The sequence below is a fragment of the Rhodnius prolixus genome, unplaced genomic scaffold (genome assembly GCF_049639745.1).
Source record: "Rhodnius prolixus isolate KJV_2025 unplaced genomic scaffold, Rpr scaffold_3, whole genome shotgun sequence".
Lineage (NCBI taxonomy): Eukaryota > Metazoa > Arthropoda > Insecta > Hemiptera > Reduviidae > Rhodnius > Rhodnius prolixus.
The window spans coordinates 41256833-41281430 of NW_027411603.1; the positions used below are offsets into that span (position 1 = coordinate 41256833).

General features: G+C 31.3%; 1 protein-coding gene across 3 annotated transcripts in view; it reads left to right on the top strand.

Annotated features, from left to right (window-relative positions):
• MCU (mitochondrial calcium uniporter) overlaps positions 1-24598 on the top strand; it is a 286499-nt gene that overhangs the window by 223046 nt on the left and 38855 nt on the right. The window contains exons 1-2 of one of the 3 annotated variants that reach the window (XM_074125203.1): positions 17016-17165; positions 19699-19795. The exons of 1 other annotated variant lie outside the window; for it this stretch is intronic. The gene's annotated coding sequence lies outside the window, so the exon portion shown is untranslated. Of the gene's footprint in view, positions 1-17015; positions 17166-19698; positions 19796-24598 lie in introns of those variants that run through there. One more of the 3 variants, XM_074125204.1, reaches the window with a different exon arrangement.

The window sequence follows — 24598 nt, forward strand, 5'->3', positions numbered from 1 at the left end:
CAACAGAAAAGTTTGAAAAGTATTAATATAACTTTGTGTACTTATACTTCGCTTTACAGAAAAAGATTAAAAGTTTTTAAGAAAAAGCAAAAGGAAAAAGTTGTCAGGAAAAAAAAAACTTTGACAATTAAGGTTCCCTTCTGAATAATGTTTAAGAAGATGAAAAAAAATACTTTGCTTCCATTTAGCGTAATTAACATCTACTTCATTTGCATAATTTAACTAAATAATGGGAAATTTCCTTATTTCACTTAGTAACAAGTAAACATTAATAAATAAACGAAAAATCAATGTTTGTTGTTAGGGGAAAATGTGTGCCATTGCACAATTAAATACATTGGTTATTCTAATAAGAATATATTGCCACTTATTCCAGGCATTTTACTTTTTAATGGTACTTTTATGTTAGCTACATAAATTAATCGTGTGGAGAGATTCCACAATCAGTATTTTGTTTTTGTTGTTGGGAGCACAATAGCTTTTTTTTTTTTTCTAGATCATCCATCTATTATTTATCATTTATTTGTGAGAGGGCCATTGTATTCACTAGGCACTTTGTATGATATCAATCGGTTGCTTTTTATATTTTATGCGTAACTATTGTGCTTTTCTTTTCACTCTTACAAAAATATTTTCATGAATTTGTTAAATTTCCTAAGTTAATGTTGTACCTAATTCAAGACTGATAATCGAAACCTTATTGGTAATTTTGATTTAGCTTTGCAATTCAAACAATTTAACGTAAAAAGTAACTACTCACTTGAATACGGATCTTTTATTTTTAACGAATTCTCCAGAAAAATTTATGTATGGGATGTTTTGAGGAGCAAGTTTATGGAAAATGCGTTAAAATTTGTATAAGAATGGATAAGTTCATTACAATTTTAGCATAAGTTTGTCACCCTTTGATATGCTAAAGAATAACTTAACCAGAATCAGCGTTTAATCATTCAGTTTACTTATTAAGAAAAGCCAAAGTGGAATAATAGAAGGTCCAAGTAAAGTTCTTTAAACAAATTGTAATTACTTCCGCTCATATTATGGATGCTTAGGATGCTCACAAAGCTTTGATTTTTATTATACGAGTATTATTTATTTTATAAATTGCTCCACTCAAGTTCGAGCTTGAACAATAACTTCTAACTTTAAGTGTACCAAAGTTATGGTAGAACAGCAATTGTTTCCTTATCTGTCACTTATGGTAATTTATTTAAATTGTTGGAAAAAAGTAACTAATTAAAGTTATGGGTCGTTAATGTTAAAGGTTAGCACATTGATGTCAATGCCGTCGCAACGGCGAACTGTTCTCAGTATTGTTTAATAGATTATTTTTAGTGTATTTTATTTTGTATTTTCTTTTGGTTAGCTTTCCATTTTATGGTTCTGGATGAAAAGGGAACATGGCCATTTTATTTGTGCTCATTATTTCGAGAAATGGAAAATTACTACCTTCAATTATTATAAAAAGTAAATCTATTGAAATGAACAGATGGAAAATGATTGTGTCTTTTCCCACGCTATTAGTTTTTCATCTGCTCAGAAGTTAAACATAATTTTCAGAAAACGCGAACGCAAATCTTCTTGCTCTTATTCGTAAAAAAGAAAATATTATCTCACAAATGGAAAGCCTCAATTCAGTTTCAGATGAATTATTTTTAAATTCCCTTCATCATTTAAAAGTTTCGAGCCTGAATATTTTGCATTATCAGCTTGAAATATCAGATTAAATTGGGTGCCTTTACAACATATACAATGATATCTTTAAAAATAAACTAAAGAAAACATGTACTGGATACATTACATATAATATGTATTTTTAAATGTACAATTTTTCCATTTGAAATGTATATAATTTAATGTGTATAAATATATATCATATTTTGTTCAATTAAATAAAAACTTCACAAGATTTCGTAAAGGCATTTTATTAAATGATATTTTTATTTATTCCTTAACTGTTAAATTTATTTCTGGAGGCGCTGAAATATATTTACGCACATCAGTACTGATTATGATCATATAACTGAGAAATTTTAAGTAAGAATTGCTGTAACTTCCAGCCAAATCACCAGATTAGACCCCCGTTGACTTCAACCTACTGTATTTCCCAATCCTAATAAATTTGTCGTTAGTGTACGTTTTGTCGAAGGAAGAGAACTATAGTACTTTTTACACCTATGAAATAAAAGGGGACTACTAGAAAAATTAGATAATCCTTAGACTCGTACATTCGTTAGTTCTCTCTAATTGTTCAAAGGATTTGCAATTTAGAATTTCCTTTAATTTCAAATTAAGGTGGCGCCTGAAGCTTATTATTTCCCTCTCGAGAATTTTTTTATTCAGACAACAAAAGAGGCACCTACGGAGAGAAAGTCTAAGGGCAACCAGTTCCTGCTCCACCAAGATATTACTAAAATTACTTTAGAGAAGTGATAACTAAATTTATAATACAATTATTGTAATCACAACAAAGTTGTATCAACCCAATATTGAAGCTAGTAGGGCTCTTGCCTCAGAAAATAACACATAATTACTCTTTAAAAATAATGAAGAAATAATCTTCATCTTCATTAGTCTAAAACAAGAAGGCAAAAGATCTGTACAGAACATCAACTTTAATTATCAAAAGTGGTTCTAGTCTTTGTTCACTTCTTTGCAGTGAAGTGCTTAACGTTACCATGGACACCAGTCGAAGTAGTTGTATTCCTTTCTGCTAGAGGTCACCACTGAATGGACTATAATTCTGACTCAAATTTTGCTCCAAGAAAATATTATTGTTGTCCATTCTTTTTGGTGAGTCCATGAACAGACAAGACAGAAGGCACACCAACTTTGTAATGTAAAAATATTACTTTATAAACTAGCCCTGAAGATGACCTAGTCCCTAGGTCGAAAGCTCGGCAAAATAAATTTTACTCGACTGAAATGGCAATTATTTTTTCATCCTATTGAAATATTATTGTTTGGTTTATAATATTATTAATTTATTATTCGCTAAATAATAAAGTTATTCGTAATGCTCGACAAGATTAAAAAGAAGAAATTAGGAAGCAAGACAGCTTCAGCAAAAATAAAATCATTATAAATCATTTTATTGAAAAACAAGTAACAAAAAGTAAAAAGTGAAAAGCTATTTTTTCTGTTTGAAAATGTTACCAATCAAGATAGAACGCTAGTCAGTCACATCATTGCAGCACACTCAAAAAAATATTTTTAAACAAAAAACCGCAATGCAGGTCCAAAATTAATGGTTGCCACCATCGTAAGAGATTAATTCATCAATTTTGAGTAGATATTTGACTTTCACTTACAAAGCTTGACAATTCATTACCACACTATTTGACTTTAACTTAAAAAGTTAGATGAAGAGCTAGGAACAGTAACTTTGAAAATATCTTTGGAAAAACTAGATATATTTATGGAAAAGCTAAGGGTGAGGACGGAGTATCCAGAGGAAGGTGAAGTGGATGTCCAAGATAAATAGACCAGCAGTACAGTTTGTGGTGATGACCTTGGGTCTATAAAGAAGTGCCCTTGTCCTAGACCAGACTGGTGTAAAATGTACTCTATTCTATCAGAACATCAGCAATATGGCAAACTGTTGTGTATCCTGCTACATGTTAGTGTTTATCCATTTGGAAAATTTCCCCTTAACTTTAGGATCATATTACACGGGTGCTTTTGCTAGTTGTATTACACTTTATGTAATGTATCTTGAAATACATTTTTGGATGTGGGCAATATTATTTATCTTTCTTTAATGTATTAGGATGGTTAATGTATTAGGTTGGCTAATACTTCCTTAATTTTTTTAACTTTTTAACGGAATTACATTAAATAAAAGATCAATTTTCAGTAGTACATTCAAAGAGGTCTTCTAACTTAAAATTTCTTTTATTTTAAATCATTCTTCTAGTTTTGAATTAATCTCTGAAGGCAGAATTCAAGAAGAATTCCAATTTTATATTTTAATTCGATTTCATTTTATCTGACGCACTCTGCTACTTAATAACTTTAGCTGGTACCACATCCTTTATTATCAAGTCCGGATAAATCTTTTAAAGCCATGATGGACTCACCTATGCGTTTGATGTTTCCTCTGATGATGGTGGTGATGATGATGGTGCTGATGGAAGTAATGATCAAACAGGCCGCGGCTGTCACTGTTATAGCCTCTCCTTGGAGCATTGTTCTGGTGTCGCCGGCCACCACCTTCCTGGACCACAATGTGGCCATCCGCTGAATACACACCCCCTATCTTGCTAGATTCACTCGCTTCTTCCAAATAACTGTAACAAACAGAACATGATATTTATTAAAATTGTAGACGCAACATTAAAGAGATTTATTCTATAAGTACCCCACGTCTGTAAATGTGAACTCGTCTGTCCCCACAAAAAGATTGCGATTAAACCGTGAATCCTTTCAAGTTGTTGGAGGCACCACTCTCAGAAGCGATTGCGTGGTTCTTAATCACATTTATGTAGCGATTGTTGTTATAGAAATTGTTAGATTTTGCGCACAGTGCTGTGGAAATCTCCTAATGAAGCCCTTGATTGTTATTTTAAAGAGTTTTGATTCGTTCTCTTCCATCCTTAAAACATTAGTTAAACGACGTTTTATTATATTCAATCAACATTTTTAGCCCTAATACAAAGTTATTTTCTGAACATACTAATATTTATATGAAATCCATCACATATAGAAGATTTTTTGGACCCTGTTAACCCATATTTCTTTCTACTGAGCAGATTTTTTACTTCATCATCATTTTTGCCTCAATTGCAAAAGCCTCAACACCAATTCTCTGTTTGTTTTTTTTCTTATGGACTTAGGTCTTCCTTTAGAGGTATGGACTAGGCACAGGGTTGTTAGAATTCTAATAACACTTCTTCTCAATCAAAACCCACGGTCCTTCGTGACTGTTTTTGAGTGCAACATGGGATCTGTGGGCTCACATTCTATTTTATTAAATGTTCTAAATTGCCACAGATTTCACTTTTTAATCATTCCCCTACATATTTTTAATATCTAACCAGCACTGTGAATAATGGCTGTTTTTCCATATTCATTCTTTAAGAAGATTTATTTCATTAGCCATCAGATATCTATCTACTTGATAAACTTATATTGCAATTAAAAAAAGAAGTTATTTTACCTAAACAGTACATCTTGCTTTAACATTGATGCCATGGAATAGAATTTTTTATTCAGAATTAATTTTAATTTCTTTTAGTAGAACTGTTGACACTCATACCTGATGACAAAAAAATTAAATAAATAGCAGAAGACAAGCTTATGTTCCCTCTCAACAGGTTTCAGTGTTGCTGAACATCGTGCCGTGTTTTACAGTATGAGGGAGGTGCCGTGACCTGGAGGATTAATGCTTGCTTATGTGTCACGCCATATATTCATTACTTACTATTTCACTATTGATCAGTATTTTATTCATACCAATTTCATATATCAATAAACATCTTTAATTTCTACCTTTTACTTTCTTAGTTTTTTTTTTTTTTTTGTACCCTTTCATGAAATTAATTTTGTCCGGTGTCTTGGTTTGATGTACAGATTTGAATATGTACGCAAATTTATAATTTATAATCTACTAATAATTAGTTAGAAAAAATGGAACATGTCTAAATGTAGAAGTGATTTAAAAATAATTAATACTGAAAGCAATAAGCTTTTCTATTGCAAGTTCCAATGTGAATCAGAAACATCTCTTTTCCAGTAACCTACAACTTACCAAGATGCTTCATTCTACATTCAGATAACCGGGCATTAATAGCAAGAAAGTGAAATGTATATCCATACTCCCGTTACACAATTGGTATAATTAATTTTTATCCCTCAAATATGGATTAGAATTCTATAATTTCAATATATCAGCCCGGGCTCTGTTTAACCTAACCACCTCATATTATCCAATTACAGATATACTCGTAATGCTCCTTAATTAGTGATTACTATCTATGTTACGAGATTAGAATACTTATTGAATTTTTTTTTTTTATCGCCAATCATTCAAAAAGCTCAGTCTTATTGGTTTTTGTAGCTCGTATAAGTACTCCACAAATGAAAATTTTTTAAATTAAATTCCACTACAAAGTAAAATTGTTTTAGTATTTCTTCAACCCAAAATAAACTTTCAATCTGTTTACAGTTAGGGATTGCTACTACAGTCACATAATACAAGAAGGATTTGCTGTTGTAATTAGTGTAGTTACACTATTTGGGTTTAGCAAACTATAGCTCACTATGTTAAGTCTTACATAAAAACTTTCTAATCGATTTTTCTTTGGCTAGCGAATTCAGGTTTTTACATATTTACAAGATCTAACTTAAGGTTCTAATTTTAAATTTGGCCATTCTTCTATGTTCCTAAACTTTAGAAAAGATCAACAGTGGGAACTGTAAACACCTTTTCTTTTCTTTTTTTTTAAATGAGGAATTTTATTTCACCCTTATCTTAATCCTCCCTTTTCCTCGTCTTGTTTTGGAGGTTGTTTGATTGTTCAATTACTATTTTGACAGTGGTCCAAGAAAATTGTCCGTTCTTTGCTTAAAAAATAAAATACAATAAATATAAATGAACTTATCTTAAGCAATTTGAGTATTTCTCTTAGAAAGCTTCATAAGGAATTAAGATATGAATAAAAAAATGTTCCGACAGTTGTCAGATTATGTAAGGAAATGATTTTTGACAAATATTCAGAATTAAAGAATCAGAAGTAGAGGATCTTACTTGGAATCTTCTCCCATTGATTTGGTCATAATTGAAGATTTTTAATTATTTTTATTTTTTAATTTCTCTCATTAATAAAATATCATAAGCGATTTCTCTTTTATCTGTTAAAGTTAAAGATAACACTAATGACTTACTTTTACTTATGATTATATGGGTTAATGAATTCAATATTTGTATTACTTTTAATTTATAAATTGATTGTTGACTTTCCTTTTGCTTTTAAATCCGCCGGAAGAAACAATAAGATCAATTTCTTTACATCAATCCAATAATTTTGTGTCGAATAGATTCAGTTACTAATTTGTAACAAGTTACTGTACTCGTTGTGGTGTATACTCCACCAGTTATGTGAACAGCTAAGTAACTATACTAAGCATACCCACTGGATTTAATAATTTTTCTCAAGCTCATTTCAGTTTGATTTTTCGCTCTTATCTAGATATTTTCATTTTGCCTCTTTTCTAGGGGTGTAAAAAGTAATCTAACATTTCTCTATTTTTAAAAGAAGTAGGTAACTGAGAGTAAAACTCGCTTGGACCTATAAGAAACTCAAATAGGCTAAAGAAGCAAAGTCAGAATCATCAGCTTTTTGCTAAAGTTCACCTCTATTTCGTATAATACTTTCCATGAAAGCAGTTCTAGAATTCTAAAGCTCTGACATAATTAGGATGTTCTGAGAACGTCTCAAACAATTTTCTTAAAACGTAGAATGCTAAGTACTTTTATTTCGTATTTCTTATGTAAAAAATAATTTTAAAGGAACGTGTTGTTTGCATTATTTATTATACTGCTTATTTTTATCCTAATTTATTTGAAAATAAAATATAATGTAATCTGTAGATTTTTAAAATATTATTTGCTTTTTAAACCTTCAAATTTTTCATTAAATTGAAAACTTTTCATCCAATGTTTCGTTAAGTAACAAGCTTAATTGTTTTGTTCGTTTTTATGGTGAATTATAGAATACATTTATGGAGAAAGTGGTAAAAGTGATACATATCAGATTTGTTCCATTAATTAGAGCGGCCGACATTTGTGATCATTGGCGCGCAGAGTTTTGTCAGACAAACCTCTGGGCAGTGTTCACTCATTAAAGACCATTCTTATCATCAACAGATTGTGAAGTTAAGGCTTCTAGGTAGAGAACATCTAAAAAGTAGCCTTACCCAGAATGTATACCCGGATATTAGGCTCCAGCCAGACCATCGCTAATCTTTTCTCGCAGTCTTTTTTTTTCCTTTTTAATGTGGCATTAACTTCTATGATTTTCACGTACATTGTTCTGATTGATGTTGTAGCCTCTTCTGACCGAGCGGACGGGAAACAAAAAATAAATTATTTATAAATTGAGGTTTAGCTTATTTACAAAGAATCATTTTACTCGATGATTTTATTAGCGCCCTCTTTCAAATGTAAAAAGTCTATCTTTCTAGTATTCTGTTCTCTTTGATTTACTAATCTAGGGAAATTTTTAATAAGTTTCGGATATAATTAACTTTGAAAACACCAAGTTAGGATTCAAGTGTTTTATAGTTCATTAAAAAAACTGGCATCGTTTTACGCCTAAAATACATTAGTTAAACAACAACTTAAAGAATTTTAGCAACAAGTTGAACTGCATTAACTTTTACTCTGGGGAGTTCTTTTTTATGTGGCTTTTATTTTAGATTAAGAATTCCTTTAATGTTGCTGGAACATGAACTTTGAAGGATGAATATTACAGTAATTCGATGCTGTTTATAGCTTTAAAAACATACCCTAGAATCTTAGGACTAGTTTATTAAAAAGAAAATAAGACAAAACATAATCGAAATGTAGACTTTATTAAACTTTTACAAGAAAAAAAAATTCTTATTAAATATTCTAGACTTGGCATAATGAAAGCCAATAAACACAAAACGTGTTCACATATTAATTGATAGTAACTAGTGTTGTCACTATTTTCACTCTCCATAAAGCGTCCATTGTTTCCACTTTGGTGATCCACCGAATACGAAATTACTTTCCAAAAGTTTTCGACCGTGAAAGTGTTTGTGTATTAGAAATTTAGTGAAAAATTTTATTATGAATTCACATACCTACTAACGTAAACATATGTTTCGATTAATTAATGTTTCATTTTAAATTTTAACACTTTCTTTTTTTAATTTCATGTCGATTGTAAAAGTGCATCATAATTGCATTCTGTTTTTATATTATTTGTTCGCCAGCAATAGAACCATTATAATCCAAATCTATCTAAAAGAAAGATCTGTTGTGGGATTAGACCTCAAATTTGCCATGAACTCATGACTTGAAGACTGATTTTGATCAATTCGACTGTCTCTAATCTCTGCCAAAAATTGATGTGTTGGTTTTAATTTCTGCCTGTCTTCTGAATTCTTATAATTCTCTTGTTATAAAAGTTATGTTACTGAGAAGAACGATTTCTCCGTACCAAAACTTTATTTATACAAAATACAAAAATTAACTGTAATATTTACTTTACAGCATGAATATCTGAATGGTTTTGACCTGGGATTTGTTACAGCATGGATATTTGCAATATTTTAATTTCTGCTGATTCAGTTATCATCATTAGTTGATAGCAGCACAGTAATTTGGATTATTTCCTCTTGAAAACCACCACTACAAACTTAGTAGTGATTTTTAATGATTATTAAAGTTTATTTTTCCATATAATAAGATATCTAGATAAACTCCTGATGGTTTTAATTTCTCTGATTGCTATAATGCTTAAAATTAAAACGAAGTATTAAAATTTTTGTCCATTTATGAAATAAAGCATTACTTTATTTAATCATATTGTTTTATAATTTAAGCAGCCTCAGCATCTAAAGTCTCAGGTGCTCAGAACGTTTTTTAATGTACTGCTGGTCTCTCGTTACAAACTAAACTGTCCATCACTGGACCAGTGAGCTGTAAGAGACTCCTAGGAAGAAAAAAAAATCTAAGTACAGGTTGCTGGATTCAAAGCTGGGATCACTGCATAGGAATCCAGTGGCTATACACTTTATAGCCATTGAGCTAATTTCTTCCATTTGTTTATAATTATTTCTTATTTTGAATTCAATTCTTTCAAAAGTGGTACACTTTTTGAATACTAACATAATTTCAAAGAGAATTAATTATTTATTTTGAAAGAAACGAAATTAATGTATTTCTGAGCTGTCTATTCTGTTCAATTAAACCGTATTGTTTGGAGTCAATGATGAAGTCCTGGTGCATCAGCAGAATGTGACCTTAAGTCCTGTGCTGGCCACTCACGAAGGTACAAGGTTGTACTATTTGAGAGCATAATTTGGGACTCAACCAACCGATCTAATAACATCATCTGTTCTCCTTTTTACCGCTATCTATTTTTTTAACGATCTCTCCTCCAAACTTTTGTATTTTTGAATACCTATTTTAATAAACACAAGATGACAAATATTACTTCTTTCTTAACTAGTTTATTTAAATTCTTTTTACATGCGAACCTTATTATAAGTGTATTCTCAGTATAAAATAAAAGATGCATGAATGTACAAATATAGGTACCTGATTAAGATTAAGGCAAACCACACAAGTATTAACTACTAACAAATGTATAAATTACCTGATACATCAAGAATGATAAATTAATTAAATATGTTTTAATCAAATTGAATCATCCATTAAAATAGGTTAGATAATCATTCTCTCTTCAGCTTCTTTTTAAGTTGACCAAAGATTACATTAAATTAGGTAAAACTTGTTTTAGAATTAACTCAATTTAAGGCTTCTTTCATAATCAATTAGAAGGTAGAGTCGATCAAAGCTATCATTAAAAAACTTATAAACCTCTAGCTCAAAATCATTAATGACTAAGGTATAATTAGTTTTTTAAAGACTGCAGTAATGCTAGGCTTCTTATGACCGTACCTCATTATCATCAACAGTCTACAATCTAACATCATTATTTCTTTAATTGGAAAATTAATTTAACATTTCTGAAGCTAAAATAACATTCCATCAGTGACTAGCTCACTTTTTATGTGGTGTCAAATTTTGTTTTCAATATAAGTTTTCTTGAATAATTCTACTTTGGCTGGTCAAACCAAAGTTTCCTATTTGATTCTCTGTATTCAAATAAATTCAATTGTTTCGCACTACAATAGCACAAATAGGAGTGACTACTAAAACAAATCAATACAGAGAGAGATCTCAAAAATTAAACTAATACATAAAATTTGTTGAGGGATATTAAAAGTGTTGAATGATTTTATTTTTTATTTTGATGGGTCTCATTTATAAACATTTGTCACCTATTGTTGTTATTGTATGTTTACATTTACATACACGAGTGTAAGTAAACGAGTAAAATTACTGAACAAATAGGAGAGAAAGAAAAGCTACACATGAGGTGAATGTGTAAAACAAACAATAATAACATTCACACTCTAGTGTGATGTACGAGTATATAATTTATATACATGCACTCCGTAAAGGGAAAGTTCCCTAAAAGTTTGTTAATATACTACTCATGTTGCATAGTAGACATTAATGTTTATTTTTATTTCATACTTTCTGGTGTTATACAAAAAAAAAAAATCTGAATTTTAGAAATGAGTATGACTACTCGATTTTAATATTATTTTAAGTTACTTATTTACGGTCTTCACATTACTAAACTGCTACTTTTACTAGAGGGATGTTCTTAGCACTAAAGCTATTGAAACATTATTCAGTAAACTTTTAGGCTTTATTTTAAGAATTCAGGTTCTTCAAGTAAGTAAAAAAAAATATTTTAATAACATTAAGGGGTACTGAACAATAATTAACTTTTGTGTTTAGCATTTTTCTACGAAAGCTCAGAATATTTCCTAACATAGTAGGAGTATTTCTTGAAGAATTTTTCCAAATGAAAATGCTGAATGACGTTGTATTAAGCTTTCCATGAATATAGATAGGAACCAGTGTAAGCTAAAAGAATATCGCACCTGTCTAATTAAATATAACTCGGGCGAAGAGGAAAACTGCCATCGGCCTCGTCAGTACCCTTCAGCCTTCTGTTATAAGAACAGCAATGAAATGGTACTTCTGGATGAGATAAAAGCAGAAGTGGCGAAAATATTTAAAGAAGCTCAATGTAAACTTGAGTGTAAGTTGAGGAAAAAAAAAACTAATTCTGCCTTCAAAATAGCTGATTGGAAGTGGAGTTCTGAGAGGTTAGCTTTAGTCGTTCGTGGGTAAAGCACCCTAAAGAAAGAGTGAAGGAGAGTTGCGAATAGGGTTGAAAAAAGAGGACAGATATGTTTGGAGTAGGAACATAGCGTAAAACCTAAACAAATCGACATCTAGTCTCAAGCCTCTAGCGGTATGGTCACTGTTTACAAGATAGTCGGCTAAGATATTCGACGTCGTTTTCTGTCACGAAACCAGTGATTCTCAGCATGAAGTAAATCGTAAGAAAAATGGAGCTTAAAGGATGCAAGAAAAAGAAAGGATGAAAGACACTGGTCTTTCAAGGCTAAAAAAAGATTTATGATAGGAATCAGGCAGAGAGAGAATTAGGGGAACAGTTTTCAGCGGATTTCTTAGCTGTTTGGCTGGACTTGTAGTTACAGTTTCTTCTGGAGAAAAAGTGTAAGGGGAAGAGTTAGGGACTTGGAGCTCATGGGATATGTTGTGATATAGAGACACACTTTTAGACTGCTCCTAGAGAAGGAAGGCCTTTTCTGAGTGGCTTTGGGATGGAGGAGATAAGAACCTTTTCCCCTCATCTTAGAATCATATGAAACTTACTGAAGAGTAATTATATAAACAGACCTACTTGTTTCTTTGCTTCAGATCCACATATCTAGTAATTCTGCTTTTGTTCGAAAATAAATTTCATTATATAATTATTTACTAATTTAATTTACTAAATAAATTATGAATCAGCTTCCTTAAATCTTTAAAATTACTATTCAGATATTCAGATTTTAATCTTGTGGAGGCAGTAGGCATGTCTAGGTGGTCGTGTGTAGTAGCTAGCTAGCTGATGACAGTTTGAAAGAGATGAGTGCGAGCTTTGTTTGATCATGGTAGTGTAAATATCTAATACGTTGAGTTCTCTGTGAATTTGTGGGTTGCTGGTAAACCATGAAGCGTTTAAAGCGACTGACTTCTAGTATTTTATTTTGGAAGTTTTATGGTCATAATTATCAGAGTCATTGGCTTATGTCAAGAATTTTGGGGCTTTAAACAAAAAATTTAATGTGAATTTTTCCATTGAAATATTTGTAGTAAATAAAAAAAAAAGTTTTTGCGTTTTGAAGACAAGAAATTGTTTCCTAGTTTTTCATTTTAAGTCTGGCCGCTGAAGATTCTTTTGTAGCCAACACCATTTCTTACGCTTTCTTGTAAACTTCTCAAATTCTTTTCTTATTCTGCCTCCCTCATACAACATTCATCTTACACCATCAAGGTGTTTTCTTTCTTGTAAACCTCTTTTTACTATATAATTCTGTTAAAAGTGATTAACTGAGTGAAGGAGCCTCTAGCTTTAAGGGAGTCAGTTTGATTTTCTTTAAGAATTCTAATTGTTTAAATTCAAGTCTCTAGACCAATATACTCCAATTATTTAATTTAAAAATTCTGATCATTTGTTTCAGCCTATTTGTTGCAAACTCTGTGATATTATAATAGGACAGTATATTTATTTAATGATCCGATAGTTGTTGTAGAGCAAAAAAATGTTTTCATTAATTCACACTAGACTTCTTCTTATAATAACAGCGAGGAATAATTTTTATTTATAAAATAAAGCTTGTTCGAGGAGTAGCAGTCTTAGTAGAACATTGAACCTTGTTAACGGAGAAAGCTTAACATACTTCCTTAAGTGTGAAGTTCGACTAACTAATGTACTGTTTTAATTTTCTTTTATATGAAAATTATTTGGAATTGTTCTTCATTTTTGTTACTTAGTGACTATCAAGTTTTGTTCATTGCTCAGGGAATCTAAGGTTATCTTACTGCATGTTTTATCATCATCATAATATAATCAATCAGTGGTAACCTACTGTAATCAGTGGGCGTTGTGAGAAAACTATTTACTAGGTTTCATCCACCAACTTCTTGTATGAAGGAGCTCCGTTCTTCTCCTTTGCTAAACGCTTCTTAAATAATTTTCACTCTTAAGTTCATTCTCTTTTTGTCCCAACTTTTTCAGAATAAATGAAATACATAGTTGATAATTTGTTTTTTTTTTTTTTTTGTTGGATGGCGTAATTACTAATGACTCCATTAAACAAATTACACTAAGATGGTAATTATGTTATTCTTTTATTTTTAATACATCAAATAAAGTTACACTTACTAATTCATATAACATATTTGAACCAGCTAATTTAAAAATATGTTAAAAACATATTTAATGGCAATTTTATTGACTTGAAAATTAATAATTTATGAAATATATTTCCAGTAAAGGAAACAGTGGTTCTAGTATTTGATAAAAAATTATTTGTAGTTTTCTTAAGTGCAAAGAAAAAAAGAGGGGCCTGCTATTGACTTCACCTTATTTAAAATTCTGGTCATCACTTTAGTTTAGATGTCAATCATTACTTCAGCAAGTAAATTTATTAGAATTTAAATCAGCTGACATTATCAATTATAATTTCAAAATCCAGAGTGATTTTTGTTACACAAAAACTAAATTATTTGGAACTGATCACACCACTCTCTAAATATTGATTCTCAAATACAAGGTCAAGGTGTACTGTACTGTCTCCTTCTGCAGTAACTAAAGATATATTACTCTGGCATTCCTTACATTTCATTTACGCCTAACTTCTTGTCAGCCGATTGATACTGATTGCATTCACACCAGTAAAAAATATATAGGGATAAAAAGTAGTCCTAATAAAAGTAACATGTACTTGTGGAAAGCTTACCAAGTCTTTCATTACCTAGGTAATTAGATCTTTCTGGAATCACTATCCTACTTTTTGTACTTATTAAACATTAAGCTAAGATTACTTGCTCGACTTTACTTGATTACTAGAGGTTTAATTTTGTAAACCTTAAGGAAAAATTAATTAAGAAGGAGTTAGTAATTTTCCTAAGGATTGTTTGATGTAAACTCGTAATTATCGAACCGAAATTATTTCTGGATAAAGAGGTTTAAAAAAACACCACTACTTACAAATTAATCCAGAGTTGTAGATGATGTCTGCAGTAGTTAAATGCAACACTTTAAGCAGCACCTCCTGTATTGTTCATAAAATACACAAGACACCTTACAACACCCGCGGATATCAGTAATCTTTGGAAATATGGCAATCTAGAGCCTTCCCGAGTAGTTGATTTGCGGCCGATCTAAATAACACTACCACAAGTAAATCTTCTCCTTGTTTTAGGAGAAGAACAACTGTACCTCTCGCCTTTCAGTGAACACAACAATCAGCCAACGGCGGGGGAGGAGTTGGCCGCCCTCCATGGCAGTCGGAGCGTGCATGTACGGTGCACCTCCTCTTCTCGCCAGTTCCCATAATGGGCCATTTCACTATCTTAATTGTATTTATTATTACATTAATTTCTTCTTTAATTTAGATTTTTTTTTTTTACAGCAACAGCATTCTACTTCTTGTCTCGTTTCAGATAATTTCTCGTGGATTCTTCTTCTTTTTATAAAAAAATTACCCAGCAAATGATCCTTTGTGTTCAAAATAAATGTATCCTATTCTTGGCCAGCAATTTTCAAGCAATCAGGAAAGTGTATTACATTAGGGCTCAAGCATTTACTTAAATTTGTTAAGAAAAATGCGACCACTTGCTTCATAACAAACATCGTATTCTCATAATTATCTCAACGTTCAAAAATGACACTATATCTCTAGTTTAATCTTTTTCAATCAAACTTCGTATGAATAGTACCCTTTCTTTCACATTGTAGTTGGATTCAAGAATCCAACTATAAACAAGATTATTTCGTTACACTAACATGATGTTTAAATCATGATTTGCTAAAATGTAGGCAGCTCTACTTTTTAAGTCCTTTATTGAGTCGTCCATACAGGCTCCTAAGTGTACGTTAGGCTGTAAACCAGACGATTGCATACAATTCATGTCTTTGCACGCACCGAAGCGAGTTGAGAGAACCTCTTGTGTTTGGCCAACGCACTGTTCTTTGAAATTCAAATGAATACGTATTCCCAACATGGCTTTGCACAGCTATTCTCAAATGATGCTGTCATGCGCTGCTTTGAGATAACTTATAGATATTACACCTCAGATTTATCTGTACACTCCAGCTTTGCCATGAAGCCATCCGACAATCCCTAAGAGTATTAAGTTAAAAAAATCTTTACTTAATTATGAGCATTAATATTTATTTAATAGCTCAAAACGTTCATTTGGCCTTAATTGTTTTATAAAACATTTCCTGAAACAATCTCATTGAGAGATTATGTTTTATCCCGTACAAAAGAGTAGTTTTAAAGTGAAAAAGTAATGAATATACTTCTCTCTCAAAACCCCCTACAAAAAAAAAAATCTGAGTGCTCTCTTGTTTCCTACATTTTTCCGGGTAAAGTTTTGTTTGCTCTTCTTATTCATGGAAGAAAGAGAATTGAGGTCGTGACAAAGTTTTGATAGAAATATATGTTTGAGATTTACAAGATAATAAAAATTTTGTATCAAATGCAAAAAGTGAGGGAGAGCAAAACTCATTTATGTGAGAAACATAAATCCCTAAAGCTTTATTTTTAGTACATTTATCTACCTCCAGCGGATTGGATCAAAATTTTCTCGTCAATGGCTTCTACGATTTTCTTAGAACTTAGATTATTACTTTTGAAGATCTATAACGTTTATCTGAGATAATGCTGGGATGAGTTAAACTTCTCTCTAAAGCATCACCCAAGTACAATGAACCGTCATTAGCTGCGAATATTCATAGGAATTAGATTCATAAATAAAATTTCAATTTTGAGAAAGTTGCTAGACCGGTAATGCTACTTTACACATTAAATTTGGTGGTTTTTAGCGATTTTTAAAATACTTTCAAGAAAATTCTGTTTCTTGTATTGCGGTAAGAGGGAATCATGTGAATGTTTCACATAAGACATATAATTTGTAAATTAATCAATAAAACACAATAATGTAATATTAATATAAAAGATAAATGCAATTTTAAATTAAAAATGATAAGTTAGTTCTCATAAAATATTAAATGAACTTTTAGGCAACCCTGTTTTACAACCTAAGTCAAACCTTACTCCAAGTTCTCTGGCGTTATTTTCCCGCGTCAAGTGAGCAGTCTCATTTGTGTGTTATACTTGAATTTAGTCTGGAAGTATTGACTATAAGACAAATTATGGAAACCAATAGATAACTTACTTAAAACTTATTACTATAATAGTAAAAGTCTACAGCAAGATTACCTGCTATTGACGGTTATTAAAGGATTGTGAGTACAATATACATAAGAATTTTTTTAAAGTTAAATTATCACAATTTTCCCAATTGTTTCTTAGTGTTTACACTAATAGCTCAAGTTGATCCACTATTCTAATTAATTATAATTCTTCCGCCATGGTTTTGTATTGAAGCCATACCCTCTGATACATGCCTCATTAGTTGGTTGTTCTTCGTCCATTATCATATCTTTTCTTTTATCAGAAACTCTTTCTTCTTTCTTGTAGCAACTTAGTTCCATCAAATTTTCTGGAAGAATGAAACTCCGAAAAAGCAATAGTTCTAACACATTGTGAATAACTGTTGAAAATGCTCTACAGTTTGTATAAGGAATTTTTGTTTATATTGAATACATTATGTAAAAAACAGAGTCGTATTACTTTATCTGAGACAACGGTGTTAACAAAATTAAAAGATTTTGACATCTCAAATTAGATACTGATTTAATTTTCAGTTTTAACAAGAATTCTTCGTACCAAGCTAAAATTAACTTTAACTGTAGAAGTTTCTTCTGGAGTAATTCTATTTCTTTGTTGTTTGTTTTAAAAAGTTTTCCTTCAAAATAAATATAATTGAATATCTTTAATTGATTTTTAACTCATTAATAATTTAGAGCCTCTTACAGCCCATTGACTGTTAGTGAACAGCGCTGTCAGTTATGACAGAATACTGACCGCTTAGATGAATGTACAGTATTAAGCACCTAATCTTCTAGTTGTGAGCTCCATTCAAACTCTCCATATCCTCTTAATTCTTACTTCTCTCCAAGTCATAGATCTCTTTTATGGTACTTTAGAGCTGTTGTAAGCTTAAAGGGAGGTGATTCAGCTCCAGACTGTAACCTCACTTCCTAACCAGGCATTACACCACACATTCTTCTTCCTCCCTCGGAAGAAGAGATGAATGAAGAGAGTTGGCAAGATGATTTTAGACGTTTTCATCATGTAAGAGTCACCTCTCAGCGGAATACCGTTATATTAACATTTACTCTTAAACGGAAATAAACAGTTTCTTCACATTTACGAATTTATAGTAAATTATTTCGTTTTTAATGTTTATTTAATTGGGGAACTAACTCCATCTATAAGGGGCCATTTCCTATGTACAGAAAATAAGTAAATAATTTCGAATAGTGAATTTGCTTTTTCTCAGTAAATAGTAAGCTGGGGGTCCCACTACGAATGTCTTTTGCCTTTAGCTAGATTTTTGCAGGAAGTTCATACTTTTATTTGCAATAATTTAAATTTTTGTTTGCAATAAGGCAGTAGAAAAAATAATTTAAAGAAATAAAAAATGGATTTTTTAGGCTTTATATAACATAAACCTCTTCAGCCAGTAGTTCAGAAATATGCTAATATCGCTTCCTTTATATCAGAAAGTAAGAACGTCAATATATTTCAACTTCAGACATTCCGTTAACATTTGTATGGAAATAATATGTAGCAAAGGAAAGTTGCATTAGGAAATCTTAATATCCAATGCTATAAAGCCTCTACTTCTTGCAAGATATATATTTTACGAAAATAGCTTCTCTTTCACTCCTACATTTGTTTATGTATAAAACTTATTCATAGGTATAGTTTTTGTATTGAAACTTTTTTTGTCATTGAGTATCAGTCTCAAATCCGCATAACTCACTGCTGAGAGAATATATATACTTATATTCCTGAAATTTTTATAAGACTTCAATAAAACATTAGTCTGGCTTCAGAAACACATTTTGGGTTGACGGAATGTTAAATAAAATCCAACTTAACTTTAGAATCATGCAACATGCCGTTGATAATGTTACGTCAGCTCCACTGAGAAACACCATTGTTGATAGGAATTTATATAGCAAACCGCTAAGTGTTGAAGAGAGCAGATGAAAATGGCCCCAGCTCCTGTTGCGAATAATCTCTTCGTTGACCATTGGAAATTGAGGTGAAGAGAAGAATCCAGGTTGAAGAAGTAGGAGATGTAAACTGAATAAGTAATGGAACTAAGAATTCGTCCTTGATCAGGTTTCCAAGGAGTATCAAAAGGATGCTTCCAGAGGATGTAGTATGTGGTTATGTCAAAGATGTTCATTCATTAAATATTGAAAGCAAACTAAACCAATTTCAAGTTCACTAAAAAGTTAAGACTTATGAAAAATGCATAGCGAGGAATATTACAACAGTTTTTTATTAATAAATAAGTAAATAAAATTAATAAATAAATATTTTAGCGTTAGTTCAACAAAAAAAGTGAAGCTATTTTTAAAACATTTAATTAAAGTTAATTTTGAACTACTTTAACTAATTAGTTTCATTGGATTTTGAATGGGCTAACTCAGCGTTGGAAAAATTATTCAACAATTCTCTAGCCAATGTCCTGCTATGAAACAAGTTATACTGAAGACTTGCAAGAACGTAACTAAGTCAGTAGTGCGTTAATAGCGTGGCATTTAGTTGCATCATTTGTTCCACAGATTATAGTTATTTTTCCTGCTGAATTATACATTTTCTACGCTTGATTTATTTTTTCTCTTTTATAATTTCTAGGCTATCTATTCTGAAATGGGCGCCTTATGGCCTATTTGGTCTTTTTCCATCTTTCCGAGCATTATCGTGCAACAGAATAATATTTGATTAACTAGAGGTAAGCATTTTCTGTCAGTTTTGTTTCTCACTAATTAATTTCTTTGTTTTAGATATAATAAAATAAAGAAAGACTATAATTTATAGCCTTATCATGGTGTCAGTAATAGAAAGACCTTGGGGAACTTTCTTTACCTTACTTTCTTCGGTTCGTCAGTCTCATATCTCTGCGGAAATTATTGTGCGGTTCACATTTATTGCATTAAATTTTTAGTCAGAGAGTTTTACGCGGAACTCGTCTTCATCTAACATTTGTTTTTGTTTGCTAAATTCGAAAATTCCTACTATTTCCTTCAAATGATGTCATTGTTATTAATATTGTAGCTCCAAGAAAATGAAGGTATATTTTATGGGTGTTGGCCCGAAAACCTATGTGATATTTGTTAGAGGATCTCTCTTCTTGTCATGATTTTTAATTTGGAGTCTGTTGAGGGGCTTCTGGAAATAAATATCAAAGTACCATCCTCGAAGAGTAGATGGCGGCACTAGGAAAGAAGAGTCAAGAATGATCATTGAGGGTCGCAGAGCCATAGGAGTGCTTAATCCGCTACTGTGGACCAGCAACAAACTACCGTTAGTTAAAAGGCTGTTATATAATTCCATAGTTGAAAACATATTGTACAGTAGTGGAACATGGACTCCTGGTAGTCCAGAGAAAAGAAAATTTGTTGGCAACCGAGATGGATTTTGTGGAGGTCAGCTCGAAAATCCCGTTAAAAATTCGGTGATTAGAAAGACTATGGAAGCAAAAAAGGACATTCTCCAAAGATTTACGGAGAACAGGTTGGAGAGGCTCGGGCATGTTTTTATTTTCCGAAGAGCCGGATTCTAACCCTTATTAGCCCTTCGCCACTGACACGACCTCAGCCCTCTTTATAGAGGGCCGAACCAGCTACTGCCTCATTAGCCCTGAGCACCATAAGGGGAAAAATATTATTTTGGATACCAATCTTCGCCAGAATCTCCAAACAGTATCACATGTGCATACCTCAAAGGAGTTGATATAGCTGCATGACCTCTTATGGCTATTCGGATCTTAGCAGAATCCTTGCGATTACATATTTGATTGGAATATTCAGTAAACCCACTTGACCAAAATTTGACAGAATCTTCTTCAGCCATCATGATTCTCGTTGCCCAATGTAGAACTACAATGATGGTATAAACTTAATTAAAGCAATATGAAGGTGTTATTGTTATCCGAAATATTGTAGTTTCACCCAGATTCCTGAATTTTATTTTTTTTAATCGAAAGTGGCTCCCCCTAAAATTCTGTAGCCGTTAAAGCAAGTTCTTCAAGTAAATTTATGAAATTTCATTCCTAGTTTCTTGTTTGACTGCGTGTAAACTTCGAAGTTAGTTGGTTGTCCTGTCGCTCAAAATGCAACTTCGACCACACTTAAGAAAAACTGGATGGATGCATTTGCTGATCTTAAAGATTTCTGTGCCTTCAGTCTCCGTGACGATTGAGCACATTTACTTTTCACAGTGAAAGCACATTATTTCTGTTTAAAATTTAGTACATCTGAATCGCATATTATCAAAATGAAAGTATGATTGTTTTATTTAAAAAAAAAAATGGGTTTATTTGCATAAATTGTCACGTTCTGATTGGTTATCATTTTAATCAGTGAGCTTACTCTTCAATTATAAGAAGAAATGAAATATAAAAGTATTTACTTCGCTAAGTATCGCGTCATAAGCATATTTCCAGTTTCTTCTTTAAATTTAACTCAATTTTGTTCCTCTTTTAACTGTGAACAATTTTTAAAAAGGAAAGAAGTTTATTTAAACTATTTAGTAAGTATGGCTTTAAAGTATAATGTTTAAAGTCTACAAAAAATATATTACTAGAAGTATCTTGTTCGTAGTTAAGTATAATCGTCTCATTCTAACGAGCAAAGTTCGGCCTTCCTTCCTAATGATCTTTAGAACCTTAAGTATACCTTCTTCAAGAAAGGTTTGGTCTAAAGCACATTTAAATAAATTTAGTTATTTCTATTGTAAGTTACAATTCTGTTTTGTCATAACGTAGCATAACTTATTATTTTAAAAAATAGTTTATAATTGCTTCTTTTTTTTCTTTCGTTAAAAATATTCTTCTTTCTTGGCATTACAGCGCATGGTGGGCCCCTAGCCTCCTCAATTTTCCAGTTGAGGTTTTGAGATAGGATAGAGATAACTTTGAGGTAGGATAGAGTTGTCAGCCCTACGCTTAAGCTCAGAAACAATGGAGGACCTTGAATTTAATGGGTTTACAGCCTTTGCCGAAGGTATCTCTTAGGGAAGGTAGCCTTTGGTGTGTAGTGCCTTGGTGTGCTTGTTTAAGTGAATGTAATGTAAGTGTATTGTGTTACTATTATATAATGAAAGTGCATGGAGTAGTGTGCAAGGAACCCGTGAGATTGCAACATCTAGAAAGGTGCACTCAGGAAGATTCAAAAATATTACTGACACAAATTAACCCCAAATTCGATGTTAGGTTTTATTCATAAGTTTATTATTATTTATTATATCCATGTTATAAAAGGCAATTGTGATAATTATGTTTACACTAATGGCATACATTGTATTGTAATCTTGCCACTTGATAAAATCATTTTATTTAAACACTAACCTTAATTCATTTTAATTCAAATTAGAATTTTAAAATAATAGTAATAAGGAGTGAAGATAATTGATATGCATATTTGCTAATTGTGGCTGCATATAAAAACCAACAATAGAGTGGTAGGGAAAGCCAGATGCAGGTGCTAATTGGACTATATTAGCCAAGTCCCTGGAACAGCTTTCTTCTTATGTTTTCTGTATTATTCTTTCTATATTATTCTATTCTGTATTTTATTCTATATTATGTATTAGGATTCCTAGATTTATAAAATGTTTGTATTACACTGGATGGAAACATCAGGTTTAGAAATAAAAACTCGCTTGCTGGCAAGTTGATGATTTGGCACAATTCTAGTTTGTTTTTAGATTTATAGAGGGAATGGTTCTTAAAGCAATATCCGCAGCGTCTTTCTTAAAGGATGTATTGAGACTGCGTCAGTGTTTATTCGCAAAATGTAGGCGTATATGTGCAGTAGAATATGCGTATTTATGTAAGAATATTCCATGCTTTAAAAAACTAGGTTATGGTAAGAGTTTTATGTTCTTAAAAACTTAATAATGAAAAAAATCTGCGAAAATATCATTACAGATAACTTTATTCAATTTGAATACTAATATATTAAAAAAAAAAAAAAACAAACCGGTGAAAATCATCAGTTCTATAGATATAAGGCTCAAGACTTCACAAATTTTTTAAGTACAAAATATACATAAAACATAGTTCACGCTTCAATTGCTATGTATACTCTCCAATTATTATTAATCAGGATATTTCTAGACCTAAAAGTTTACTTTAATATAATAAGGAAAACATTATTTTAAAAATCTGAGTGGCCAAATAGTTTAACAGAAAAGTCCTTTTTGTAGGCTTTCAAAACAAAATAAATAAACTGCGTAAGTGTCCACAGTGGAATTTATAAGAAGTATAGTTCCTTATCTTTAAGTACTGGTTGCGTTCAATAGTGTGATTAATATAAATATGCATTTCTGAAATTGAAAGTGGGTTATTCATTTACAAAATAATTTAGTTAAAATAAAAGTTATTCATTTTGGGGTTACATAAAATTTCCGTATCTTCATAATTAAATTTACAGGATAAGTTATTGTTTCATTGGTTGATTCATTAACCTTCATTGATAAGTTATTCATTGGCTTTAACCTAACCTAACCCAATTTTATATGCCAGTCACAGCTGAGCTATTAAATTAATGTTATTCATGTTTAAATGAAAATCCTAGTATTTTTCAGGCAGTCTAACTTGTTTAAATTTCTATAAAACAAAATTAAAACTTCAATGGACCATTTTTAGGGCATCTAGATGGATCTACTTTTTTAAATTAAATTATTTTGAATTTTACCAGCAATTCAGTTCCAAATTTTGTGCCATCAAAAAGATCTTTTATTATCATTTGGACTTATAGCAATACTGTTTTTCCCGTTGGCCGGGGAGCTGGTCAGATGCAACAACCCCCAACCTGGAGAACCAGGGGATATCATTTTTTGAGTTTTTAGAATATTTGGTGAGGAAACCCTCAATTATAAGAAAACACCAAGTCTTTTCAGTAAACTACAAAATTAAGCCTAGTTAAATGTAATTTACTTCTCCATTTGAGATATTCTAAATAGATGTAGTCAGATTTTGTTATTGTTCGTAAGTGCACAAGTGTAATGAGCTTAGACTTTGCTTACATCTCTATTTCTGAAGCCAGATGTGGTGTTATTTTGTGAGAATTGAAAAGCCTATGATTTGTTATTCTTATTGTAAGGATGGGTTATCTGAGATGACCGCAAAACCTTTGAAGAATTGGATATTCTATTTATACCATACGGTGTTTAGTAGAGTTAGGAAGCACATCAAGGGCCAGTTCTTGTCAGGAACTACCTAAAAGGTTTTTCCTGAGGAGTTTAAAGCACAGCATTAAGAGTTTGCATCTTAGAAGAAGTTGTAGATTAAACCTTTATCCAGAATCCAAAAGGTAATGAAAGAGACAAAAAGAAAATATGGCCGAATTATGGATCACTGCACAGGGTTGCATTGAAATGTCTTTAATGAAAAAAAGATGAATTGCCAATAATAAATGAATATTATTTTATTAAAAATTTCATTTTCGCTACATTCTATCGCAATAAGTAAATTTTGGGTTTAGTTGTACTTCTTCAAGATAAATAAATAATTTTTATTATACCTAAAGAT